This window comes from Psammomys obesus, unplaced genomic scaffold (assembly GCF_907164565.1).
Source record: "Psammomys obesus unplaced genomic scaffold, mPsaObe1.curated_primary_1811, whole genome shotgun sequence".
NCBI classification, from domain to species: domain Eukaryota; kingdom Metazoa; phylum Chordata; class Mammalia; order Rodentia; family Muridae; genus Psammomys; species Psammomys obesus.
This window is the reverse complement of record NW_026596095.1, coordinates 11,453,948-11,468,152: the sequence shown is the minus strand read 5'-3', so window position 1 is coordinate 11,468,152 and position 14,205 is coordinate 11,453,948.

Sequence of the window (14,205 nt, the reverse complement as noted above, 5' to 3'; positions counted from 1 at the left end):
AAACAACAGGATATATGTTCTTTACATATCTAGAAAGACAAATTTACTGATCTAAAGATGCATAGAGAAGTATTTATCACATATACATAGATTATGACTTGTTGTGAGAAATTAACTCATTCAGATAATTCCTGAGCTGTCCCAGATACACATTTAGCCAGCTAACCACTCAGGAGAGGCAAGGGCACAAAGTTCTAACCTGAGTTCAAAGCCCTGAAGATCTGGAGACCTGGTGGTTCACAAGCCTGCAAAAAAGTGCAGGGTGGAAAAATTCTATCCTATTTGCAATGGACTCAGTCATAATTTTTCTTCTCCAAGTCTTCATTTGACTGGATGACGCTCACCCAGATAAAAGAAAGCAGCCCGTTTTCTTCTGTCCGCTGACCCAAATGCTAATCTCATTCAGGACACCCCAAACAGTGCTCAAATAAATATTTCAACACTGCATGGCCCAGTTAACAGGTAAAATCCCCACCAAGGATTATATTCTCTTTTCCATAAATACATAAAGTAAATTAAGTCTGTAAAGAATAACAAGCAAGAACAAATGAATCAAGAAGATAGAAGCTTCACCCTTTATTTATTTTTTTTAATAAAACAAAGCATTTAATTGGGGACTTGCTTACAGTTTCAGAGGATTAGTCCAGGATCATCATGGAAGGGAGCATGGTGACAGTCAGGTAGGCATGGTACATGATTCACAGTAAGGAGGCCAAAAGAAGGCAAGAGTGAGCCTGGCATGGGCTTTGAAAATCTCAAGACTTCCCCCAGTGAGATACTTCCTCCAAAAAAGGCACACTTCTTCATCCTTCCTAAACACATCCTTCCAAAACACTAGGTCAGGAACATTGTGCTTTCCTTGTGAAATAGTGTGCATAGTCAGGTGGCAGAAACAGCAATTTATGGTGTCTGAGGATGTCGTTCAGGAGCCACAGTGGTTGCCTAGCAGGAATGAAGCCCTACATTTGGTCTTGGCCACTGCATAAAACAGGTGTGTGGCACATTTCTATGGTTCAACCACTTGAGATGTTAAGCCACAAGGATCAAGATCATCTTCAGTTTCATAGTGAGTTCCAAACCAGCCTGGGCTACATGAGACTGACAAGAAAGGAGAGATAGAAAAAAGGAAGGAAGGGTAGGGAGAAAAGAGGAAAGGAGAAAAGGATAAAGAGAGGCAGGCAGAGAGGAAGGGAAGGATGGATGGATAGAGGGGCAGAAAGAAAGAGCAATTCGCAGTATACACAGTCATACTCTGCTTTTAGCAGTCCGTTTAGAATTATCATCCCTTCTATATGATACAGTAGCTTTGTTCTTAACTTAGAAATATCTTTTGGTCAATGTGATTGATAATGTACTTAAATCTTTATTTAGTTTATGAAGAAAACCAACTGTGTTTAAGTCTTCAAAATTGAATTTTATAAACTGTATGTATGTATATTGCTAGCAGAAAAATCTTTATGATTCTGTATTAGTAATCAAAACAACCACTTAACAAATACACAAATGTTTACGTGACTCACACTTAGCAAAGTATACTCCAACAAAATCCCCAAGAGGTGATGATGAAGGGTTGAGCTTCCAACTTCAAGGTCTTCCAAATCGGGGGTATGTTTTGCTCTGAAGTGATCTTCTTCCCATCTGGAATGCAGTGCCCTGCAACTACCTTCAGCTTCTAAAGGAATTTTGAGCCTGAAGGCATAAAGAGGTAGAAACAGTAAGAAAAGTTTCACTTTCTGTTCCATTAAAGGAGTTATCACTTTCGGATCAATAGTTACACAACCCATTATTGTGTTTTAGGAATCACTCTTCCTGCGAAGCTGAGGGGAAAATAAAATAATATAAACAAGGATTGAAAAAAATGTCTTTTTCAGCGAAACCATTTTCTTGAGATAACAGAATTTCCTTATATGTAAAAAAAATGAGACATGAAAGGTGAGAACATGTCTGTCTCAAATGGCCCACCAAGAAACTGGCAAAGATGAGAGAGAGCAGCTGTATGAGAAAACGAAGACACCACCCAGCACATGAGCTATTCAAAAAGCAGAACTACAGCCCAGACGTCCAAGGCGCAGCAGCAATCACATGTGCTGCGTGGTCCAAAACAACACGTTCAGTCCTGGGATGATCAAGAAATGACTACCGAGACCAGTGGATGCTGATTAAGTGAAGTGTTGGCAGCATACCAACACTGAGCATATTCAAGTTCCTTTAATCCAGAAAGAGGGTAATTGGGGTTGAATATGTGAATAGTTTTTAGATTCAAATGCACACATGAGATTATACAGAGGGCAAGAGTAATCGGGTTAGTATTGATGGAGAACTTTAAGTCAATACCTTCATCCAATAATTAGTGACAGATAGTAAAAGCACCTAAACTCCCAGCAGCTGCTCCCCTCTGGGAAGAGGGGAAATCCTTCCACAAGTTTCCACAAACAAACAGATTCCCTGCAGAGATTTTCTAATAGCTTTTCAAAATTATATTTAATAATCTGATACCACCAAACAAAGCAAGCTCTTAAGATTTCCTTAGGAATAAGGGCTGCAATTACAGTTTTAAAAGTCATTGAATCAAACTGTAGAGTTCAGCACTAACTTGGAAATTTATTTACTTCAAGCCCATGGAATGCAATTTACTGTCAGACTGAAACCGAAGCCTTCTGAACACACTTTGTGTCTGAATGACCAATGGAAACTATGTGTAAGGTAAGCAAAAGGAAACCTAACCTATTCCTATTGCCTCATTATTGAAAACTGGCCTTCCATTATGTCAAGGCATTTGCCAATACCCACATAGATTAGAGAGACTTACTTGACTCAGAAACGGAAACAGTGGGATGACAGAAGAGACACACTTCTTTCCTGGCCCACTGTAGAAGCTATTACCAGGTTCAATGAAACTAATGCAATGCAGTAATGAGTGAAGGTCATGTCCTCCATTACCTCACAGAAGGATTTCTTCATGCAGCATGAAAATGAGCTTTCTAATTTTCAGAGAACTTCTCCATTCTATCCAGTTGTGATCTGTTTAGGTCACACGTGATTCCTTCTGTTTTGTTTTTTGTTTTTTGTTTTTTGTTTTTTTGTGTGTGTCACTTGTCTTCAAAACAAACAATAGTAACAAAATCCTTCTTTTCACCGTAACTTTACCGGCCCCTTGGAATGGATTTCTGCTCATCCACAGCAGGTACAGTTTATAACTCCAGCAACTGTTGCTTTTCAGTCATCATTGGAGCACTGTGGAAAGTCAGATAACCATGTTGTTTAACACTGCATTGGGCTGGTGAAGCATAATGCTTATCAATAGGAACTCCCCCACAAGTTTTTACATTCATATTTAATGTAACATGAATTTAAAGGCCTCCAATTATTTTCCAGAAGAATTTTTTTGAAGGGGGCAAATTCAAAAGGATTTTTATAGGCTTCCCAGGTTCTTCAGTGTCTAATTTAGAAACAGTGGCTTTTTTCATCCCTTGTCTCCTCATCATCAACATAAGCAGCACTCTCCATGTCCTATTGTAAAACACAATTGCCTACTTTACCAAACTTATTTATATAATGACAATATTACAATTCTATTCTTATATAATTCTTATATTCTGTTCTATTCTCATAATGAGACTGGACTGAAAACATTTGGAATTTTAAAAAGTCTATTAAACTGCAGAGAACCCTGACTCTGAAAGATGATCCAGTGTTTTAAAAAATAGTCATAGTTTAACCCGTGCTACTGTGTGGATTTGCTGCAAAGCAAAATGAAAAAAGGCCTATCTGCAGGTCTTGCTTCTAGAGTTTTCAAGATAAAGCTTACACATATAATATTTGGTTGCTGACTGGGCTTTTAAAATATCTGTGTTGTTGTTGATAATAATGTTATTATTAAAGCACCGACAGTGTTCCAGTGGTTTTACATCATAATAAGATCAACGTTTAGTTTTTCCTTAACAAGAATTCTTGTACCTGTGTGGTACCTTCACAGTACCACTTTGAACATAGGTACTGGAAAAAAAATGTTTATTTTGGCACTGGGACAGAACAGAGGCAAAGCATTACTCTGATCATAGGATTTGGACAGAAGAACTAGTCACAACTGATCAATGAGCCTGTGTCATAAAGACAGTAATAGCAATAAAAGTCAGTGACATTCCCAACTGTATTAAATGTGAGGACAAAGGAATAATAACCCTATGATGAGTACCAAAATATTAGTTGTGAGTGCAAGATGTAAAAGAAAATAATCAGATTAAAAACTAGTAATTAATATTGGGAAAAAAAAGAATAAACAAAAGAAAAACATCTCAGTTGAGATGCCCCTCAACTGAAGAATGGATGCAGAAATTGTGGTACATCTATACAATGGAATATTACTCAGCAATGAAAAATAAGGAAATCATGAAATTTGCAGGTAAATGGTGGGACCGGGAAAGGATCATCCTGAGTGAGCTGTCCCAGAAGCAGAAAGACACACACCATATATACTCACTCATATAGACATGTAATATAGGATAAACCTACTAAAATTTGTAAATCTAAAGAAACTAATCAAGAAAGAGGACCCTGACTAAAATGCTCAATCCCCATCCCAAAAGGCAAAGAGGAAGTACATCAGAAGAAGTGGAAAACAGGAAACAAGCTAGAAACCTGCCACAGAGGGCCTCTGAAAGGCTCTGCCCTGCAGACTATCAAAGCAGACACTGAGACTTATGGCCAACTGTTGGGCAGAGTACATGGCAGAGTACAGAAGTGTGAAATAGTAAGATCTGGAGAGGACAGGAACTCCACAAGGAGAGCAACAGAACCAGAAATTTGAACACAGGGGTCTTCCCAGAGACTCATACTCCAACCAAGTACCATGCATGGAGATAACCTAGAACCCCTGCACAGATGTAGCCCATGGCAGTTTAGTGTCCAAGTGGGTTACATAGTAATGGGAAGAGGGACTGCCTCTGACATAATCTGATTGGCCTGCTCTTTGATCACCTCTCCCTGAGGGGGGAGCAGCCTTATCAGGCCACAGAAGATGACAATACCACCACTCCTGATGAGATCTGATAGACTAAGATCAGAAGGAAGGAGACGAGGATCTCCCCTATCAGTGGACTTGGGGAGGGGCATGTGTGAAGAAGGGGGTGGGAGGGTGAGATCGGGAGGGGAGGAGGGAGGGGCTTATGGGGGGATACAAAGTGAATAAAGTGTAATTAATAAAAATAAAATTTAAAAGAATAAAAGCTGTATTTCAAGAAGAAAAAAAAAGAAAATTAAGTAGAAGGGGAAGGATCAAAAAGCTGAGACAGTACCCAATAAGCATTCAAGAAAAAGAAAAAGAGGAACAGAAACAAAATCAGACAAGTTAAAGAACCCAACCCTCAAGAATACTGCAGCAGGGAAAATGCCAAAGTCCAAAAGAGTTCACAGCAATGGGAAATCTGTGGCAGAAATATAAAATATTAAGGGGAGAAAAGAGGCCATGGCAAAGTTGGTTTGCAAAATTAGGTTAAATAAGAGACATAAAAAAGTAAAGGAATGAAACAAGATAGAAAAGACAGAATGGAACTTATGTGTCTAAATATTTCATCTGTTCTTTTTGACTTAGTGAGGTCTCACCTAAAAGGTTTTACAAAATAATTATAGAAAATAAAATAAAAAGAAACAACCAAATGGAACTGGAATGTAAATAAAATTTTAAATCAACCACTAAGAAAGGTGACTGAAAAGAAAAAGTAAAGAGAAGTAATGTTCTGTTTGTTAGGTATGCTACAGCTGTAGAGCTGGCACAAAGTCCCCACCATAGGTACCAGTTAGGAGTCTGTAAAGGAACAGATCTAATAAATATACACATGGTTAGAGTGACCTAGGTGATGTGGTCCAGATAGTCCAACAATAGTTGTCTCCTACTGGAAAGCCCAAGGATCTGATACTGTCTCAGTCTAATGGTCTGGACATTTTAGCATTCCCAGTCTGATGCTGGAGTCCCAGAGAAGCCATAGAGAGAAGTTGATCTTCTTTGTTGGTATACTAAAGAAGTCGGCTCTAACACCTTCTAAATTCCACCCGTGAAGGAATGCATCCACAATAGGAGAGAGAAATTTTCTACCAACAGTGAGAGCAAGCAAGCAAAAAGCAGAAGTCTCCATCCTCCATGTCTTTTTATGTAGGCTACCATCAGAAGGTGTGGTGCCAATTTAAGGAGGGTCTTCCCTCTTCAAATGACATTATCAAGAAAATTCCTCCCAACGGTTTAGTTGATTACTTATGTGGTCAAGCTGGCAGCCAAGACCGGTCACCACACCATGTCATCATTCACATGGAAAAGGAGTGAAAATTCTGCCTGTCTCAACACACTTACCTGAGCTGGGTTGCTGAGTCTGTGCTCTGCTGTCTTGCTTTGCCTTCTCTAGCTATTTGAGTGAATACCGCCCAGTGAGAGCACAGTCTCTATGCTGTTTTGCTCCCAATTTTCTTGTCCCACAAACAACCAGAGGGTATGGACTCTGAATCAGGCAAGGGAGAGTGATTGGTCTTTCAGCCTCCAGTTACTCAACAGTCAGCAGGCAAGGAAGTTTGCCTTCTCCAATACTTCACTTAAATCAAAGTAAATGACTATATCAGTTTTATTTTAAGAGTCTATAAGAAATCTTAAAAGTCTATAAAGTCTCTTTCCATGTATTGTGTGATATTCTCCTCAAAATCAAGCAGCAGGAGCATTACAAGTAAAGAACAGTGATTGTTTACAGGTGCAAGATCTCAGAGAGGATCCCCAAAACCATGTCTTCAGAAGTGTCTAAATTTGCTTTTGAGATACATCTACAGTTTTTAAACAAAATGTTAGTGTGTGGTTATAAGGTTAAAAATGCAATTTTATTGATAATGACTTCAAGGAAAACTGGATTTCAACCAATGCAAGTATAAAATCAACGGTTCCCACCTGGGAAACCATTGCTGCCAGCTCCCCCCAAGAATCCAAGGAAAAGCAGCAGAATGTGCCTTCACCCTCTGTCATCTCTCTTGCCAGAAGAACCTTCACTCTTTTTTGTTTTGTTTTTTATTGTTTTTTTAAATTAAGTTACTTTTTATTAATTACAGTTTATTCACTTTGTATCCCATCTATAAAACCTCTTTCCTCATTTTCTCCCAATACCTCCTCCCTCCCTCTCTCCCTCTTCTCCTCCCATGCTGCTCTCCAAGTCCACTGATAGGGGAGATCCTCCTCCCCTTCCCTCTGAACATAGCCTATTAGGACTGGCTGTATTGTCATCCTCTGTGGCCTGATAAGGTTTCTCCTCCTTTCAGGGGGAAGTGATCAAAGAGTCAGCCACTGAGTTCATGTCAGAGACCGTCCCTGTTCTCATTACTAGGGAAACCACTTGAACACTGAACTGCCATGACCAACATCTGAGCAGGGGTTCTAGGCTATCTCCATGCATGGTCTTTGGTTGGAGTATCAGTCTCAGAAAAGACCCCTTTGCCCAGATATTTTGGTTCTGTTGCCCTCCTTGTGGAGCTCCTGTCCCCTCCAATTCTTTCTATCTCCCCCTTCTTTCATAAGATTCTCTGCACTCTGCCCAAAGTTTGGCTGAGTCTCAGCATCTGCTTTGATACCTTACTCAGTAGAGGTGTGGTGCATTTACACAATGGAATACTACTCAGCAATTAAAGACAAGGAAATCATGAAATTTGCAAGCAAATGGAGGGATCTAGAAAAGATTATCCTGCATGAGATATCCCAGAAGCAGAAAGACACACAGGCTATATATCACTTATAAGTGGATATTAGACATAAAATATAGGATAAACATATTAAAATTTGTACAGCTAAAGAAGATAAGCAAGAAGGAAGACCCTGGGTAAAATGATCAATCCTCACTCAGAAAGGCAAACAGGACGGATATCAGAAGAGGGAGAAAACAGGGTATAGGACAGGCCCTCTTCGGGCCTTAGAACCTTCACTCTTAGGCATTGAAAAAAAATGCTGAAAAGGCCAGATGGAGTTACAGAATGTCCCCAGATGAATGATCAAACCCCACTAGAATTAACTGTAATGACACCTTTAAACATACAGACTTAATAGGATAAAATATTAACCACTTTTTTTTTTTCAAGACAGGGTTTCTCTGTGTAGCCTTGGCTGTCCTGGACTTGCTTTGTAGACCAAGTTGGCCTCAAAGTCAAAGATATCCACCTGACTCTGCCTCCCTGGGTGCTGAAATTAAAGACACGGGCCACCACACTCGGCAACTTCATATTATCTTGTATTTTTAGTATAGCTCTGTATTACTAACCAAATTGTTAAATTGATATAGATACAGGTAGATATGACAAAGAACAATTAAGACAGTTGTACTGCCATTCCTATGACTTAAATAAATATGTGCTTAAGATTTTTTAACATCTAAATAATTGCCTTGCATTCCAAATTACATTTAAATATTAATTTCATAAATATTAATTAAAAATATTAGCTTTACAATAAAATTATTTTCCCAAAACATACCCTTTTTACATCTGCATTTATAAACCTAATTTTTCATAAAACTGTATCCCATCTCCTGACTCCTAGTGGTCATTCTCCATGAGATAGAAAACAATAGCTTTTAATCAAGTCAAAGAAACTGCCTTTTCATCATTTATTCCATAGACTTTTGGTTTCTGATTTGTGGATTTCCCTGCAGCTTTTGTTGCTGTTCATTCCAGTCATTATTAAACATTAAATTTCCTTAAGAGGGGTCTTTTCTGAGACTGATACTCCAAGCAAGTACCATTCATGAAGATAACCTAGAACCCCTGCACAGATGTAGCCCATGGCAGTTCAGTGTCCAAGTGGGTTCCATAGTAATGGGAACAGGGATTGTCTCTGACATGAACTGAGTGGCCTGCTCTTTGATCACCTCCCCCTGAGGGGGGAGCAGCCTTACCAGGCCACAGAGGAAGACAATGCAGCCAGTTCTGATGAGACCTGGTAGACTAGGGTCAGAAGGAACAAGAGGAAGACCTCCCCTATTAGTGGACTTGGGGAGGGTTATGGGTAGACAAGAGGGAGGAAAGGTAGAATTGGGAGGGAAGGAGGGATGAAACTACAGGGGGTATACAAAGTGAATAAACTGTAATTAATAAAAATAAAAAATACAAAAAAAGAATCTGTTTTGCCCTTGGTTGTTTTTTCAATACCATTCTTTGTGTCTTTAGCCCTTTAATTCTGTACTTGCTGTATAAACAGATGCATCTTTGCTAAACTGCCATGCTCCTCCAGCCTTAGCTGGCACAGTAAGAGCCCTCAATTTTGTCTCTGGTTCTCAAAATGGCCTAACTAAACTGCGAAGAGCCGTGTGACAATCTGCTAGGTACAGGCTTATACTTTCATGTTTTGTAGCTATTTTAGAATGTCTGACATTAATATGTATATAATTTATAAAGTAACCCAGTGTTGGTGGAAGAGACAGATGTGTTTGTATGAATTTCTTTCAGAAATCTCTGTGCCTTTTCCTCGAGTCTAACATGAATATAAGTCTAATTTTAAATCTGGACTCTTAAAGATGTCACACATAAAGAAGAAGACAGGTAGATAAAAAACGTGATGATATATTTGTTTGACATCAGTAACGGAAACTTTAAAAATGATGATTGAGAAACACGTAATGTGATTTTGTTTTAAAGCATTGCATCAGATCCTCAAAAGTTATTAAACATGGAAGCAATACCACAACAGAAGTCATATGAAGAAATCTAACATGCCTGTTTACTTACAAGTTACAGTTATTAGTAAACTGGTTCATTCTAACTACATTTATTGATTATTTGATACTCCTTGGGCATTAAGGTGTAAGGACTCACATTGGAATTCAAGTGTCTGAGGAGACCATCCATTTCCATTTCAAGTGTTAAAATATTCGGGTCAGTGAAACAGTTCAGCCTGTGAGGTCAGCTACCCTCTGGGCATGGTGCTCTCTGCCCGTGAGCCCAGCGCTCAGGAGATAGAAGTGCTGTACAGCCAGCCGTGGGCTCAAAACAAAGAAAAAATTGAAAGGAAGAAAAGTGTATCACAAGCACATACTCATTCACATATTCAACATCAAATTCATTCATCAAATTCAAACATTTTGGGGATGTTCCCTGATTTGCAATTTGCCAGGCGGGATACTAGAAATCCAAAGATCGACAGAGCACTAAGCCGGACTTTCCGGGGTACACATAACTTGTGCTAGGAGATGTGTTCTCGGTGAAAACAAGGAGAAACACTGAATTCTGCCCAATTAGAAGTTGACTTTTTTTTTTAACTAGAGGATATGGAACTTACTAACATAAAGATATTACTGGGGGTATGTTTAATGAAGAAAAATAACAGCATTGAACACACATATGAATCTTACTGTATTGAGTTACCTTAAAATTACAAGTGTTTACTAATTTATTTTATTTATGATATATAAAAATAGAGCAAACTAAACTTAAATGATACCTAAGATACAAAGATTGATTCCATATAAAAGAGATTGATGTCCTTGTAAAAGAACATATAAACTGTCCAGTTGCAACTGTGGGTTGGATTCTGGGTGTCCCCTAAAGGACCTTATGTAAAGATTCTGTTCCTAGAACAGCAGGATTGGGAGACATTTACTAAAGAAATAAACATTTACTGATAATGAAAAACGAATTTATTTAAAGCAAATCCTTGGTATACATAAGGTTTTATAGCATTTGTTAAAGATGAAAGCCAATTTGCATACTAATGAGATGGATGAGCTTGATTTTTTTTAACATGGAGAATTAAATCTTGGCTGAATATTTGACACATGGGACATAGAGCTTAGTCAACATTTTCCAAGTTATTTGATGTCTGATTTTATAATTGTCAATGTTAAGAGTACCATTTTATATAAATACACAGTGTAAAATGTCAGAAGTATAAGGTCATTTTGGGAATTGGAGATTCATTCCTAATATGAAGCCAAATTTAATGCTTTATTTTATGAAACTCAAGTCAGTGCCTCAAACACAATTTTAAAAACCAAGTATTCTAATATAATACAATCCAAAGCTACACTAACTTAATGCTTGCATACTAAAGAACAGTAGTGGGAAAATATTAAAAAGTCTTAGAGGAGCATAAAAACACTGTACCTAGAGTTAAAGCACTGCAGTTCATACCTATACAACTGTAGAAACAGAACCTCGCTTCAGCCTCCTCCCCCAGGCACTCTGGAGCAGAGGTTGCTAGGTGTTGGGACCAGTCCTCTGTATTCCTGTGTTATTAAGCCAGTATTGCTTAATAAAAATGCAGCCAGGAGAAGCAGCTGCAGTGTCTGTGCACATTGCCCCTCGCTGAACAAAACAAAACAAAAACAAGACAAATAAACACACCAACAAAACTGGGTACACTTCACACTAGCATGATAAGAAACTGAGAGCATAGACTTATCTATTCAAAGCTGTTTTGCAAACCAAACCTGGCACACGGTCCAGTTGAACAGAACATAAACACCCTGATGACAGTAACAAAGAACTAGGAAGATAACTGAAATGCTAACCTCCACGTGTAAACCATTCAGTTGTCATGAGGAGGAGCATGACATAACCCAAAGCGATCTGAAGTTATCATGTTGCCAATGCTTTAGGGGACAGTGGCCAGCAGACTCTATGGCAGCCCAAGGGCCTCCTTGCCCCAGTGCTGAGCTCCGTGAAGTCCCTGACTGGCTTCTAGAAAACACCAGAGGTCATCCCCACAATGATGTTTTGATATATAAGATTCTATCCGAGGCAATGGTTCAGAAGCAGTGCCCTACTGCCGTAAAGCAAGCGTGCCTATGTATAATGTCACCTAAGTGGACATTATGAAAAGTAGCTTTGAGCTGCTCTCAGATGTGAAGGAAGTTTCCAATCAACAGCTGGCTAAACTGGAGTTCTCATTCTATAGGCACATGGAAAGGAATCCTGCTAACAACACAGACTCCTAAGCTAGCTCGAAGTTTCCCAGTCACCTACTGTCAGGATAATCAATCGACTAAAAGCACATGGAAAGTTCCCAATCACCTAGCAAATAAAAATAAAAATAAAAATTGAGGAAATATAAAATAAAAATAAAAATTCCATGTCATCGGAATGGTTAAATTTAGTCAACCATGGCTGTGGTGGCACATGCCTGTTTTCTCAACACTTGAGAGGCAGAAGTTATGGATCAGTTCATGTATTGTTTCAGTTCCACAGTAAGTTTGCAGCCTGCTTGGACTACCTTACTTCAAACGCACTATCACCCTCCCACAGAAAAACAGAAATGACTAAAATTTTAAAGCAGTGCCACTTAGGGTAAGAAAACAAGCAGCAAGTTTAAAGACAATCAAAAATGCGTTCGTGTGTGTTTGTACATGAAATCTATGTCATTAAGAAGTAGAGGCTAGAGAGAAACAAAGAATGCTACTGTCAGAGAGCAGCTGGTTAATGAACATGGGCACAGAACATACAGTAGCATATAAGTAAATACCATCTCTGGTATAACAACTAGATACAATGTTTCAATTAATTTTCACCACCGTCAATGACAATGTGAGCAGAAATGCGCTCCACCTCAGCTACTGGCCGTACAAATTGATTCCACTTTTCTGAAGAACAGGGTTAGTCATATATTTGAACACTATTCACCTAAGAAGTCAGATTCTGGAAATTGATAGGGATAGATTGCGATCAACACCTTAAAATGCATACAATAGGTGCACACTGATGACGCTGACACTCAAGCAATGTACAACTCATTGTACTACAACTCAGAAAAAATACCTCTGTAGCAGCAGATACAAAGTATTTTTTATGGAAATAGATACTTCTGCACAAAGGATGCAAGAGAGATGAGCTATGATATCGGACACATTTTATTACATAAATAAAATTGGCTCAAAACAATTTACTGAAAATATTCATTTTAAGCTCAATACCTAAAGGTATGCGTAGTCCGTTTGAATATTGATAGAAAATTAATGAATGGTAACAAGTTACATGGAAAATAAATTTCCAATGACTTTCTTGAATAGGAAAGAACACAATTGGAAAAAATATTTAAGCTACACTAGGGGACAAGGAGATGGTTCAAAGCAGTAAAACGTCTTTATCACAAGCCTGAAGACCTGAATTCAACTCCAGAGACCACATAAAACTCCATGTGGAGTGTATCTGTAATCCTAGCATTCTATCACAAAACAGGAGGCCGAGACAAAAGAATCGGTGGAAGTTCATCAACGATGAACTTTTATCAGGGAGTATGCAGTCAGTCACACTGCCCCAAAAACAAGGCGGAAGGAAAACAATGACTCCCGAAAAGGTGTCCTGTGACCACCGTAGGTGCGCCGTGACACACGCGCATGCGCACAGGAAAGGTTGACTGATAAATGGTGAGTTAACCTCTTCAATGATTGTGACCATTTTATTTATCTTGCTTTCTTTAATGTAAATACTAAATTAACATAGTTTTAGTATTATCATTAAAAACAAATTTCAAGAGTATCATTACAGGCTGGCGTGGTGGCGCACACCTGTAATTGGGGAGGCAGAGGCAGACAGATCTTTCTGAGTTTGAGGCCAGGCTGGTCTCTAGGGTGAGTACCGGGACAGCCAAAGCTACAGAGAAAACCTATCTCGAAAAAAAAAAAAAGAGCGAGAGAGAGTATGCTTTCCATCTGTCTTTATCTATCAAAGGAATCAAGCCATGGGATCATGCTTCTCTAATGCCACATTTGCAAACACAATTACAAGTACTTTTGTTACACTGAAATACAGGAAATTTTTAAATGAAATACATATATTCAGATTCTAATATTAAAAATAGGTACAGGAAGATTCTCTCTAGAGTAAAGGTAGAACATCAGAATTTCAAACATTCTTCCTATATCTTGGAAGATGCATTTATAAAGGATATGGAAGACATTGGAACAACTAACAATAAAGGCATTTTGAAAGACCATATGGAAACCCACTATTATAGAAGCGTCCTAAAATATATACATATACATATAATATGTATATAACATATACACATAAAATGACCTTACATAGAGTCATCATATAATGAGGGAGACATCCACCAATTCCAGTGCCAGGAATGGGTTACATCCTCATGAACTGTTGGCCAAAGAGGACACATAGTCACCCCCAAACATCACAAGACTATCAGATGCTCTCTGCAACCAGATAATAAGGCCCTATTGCTGAAGGAAACCATTATTTATG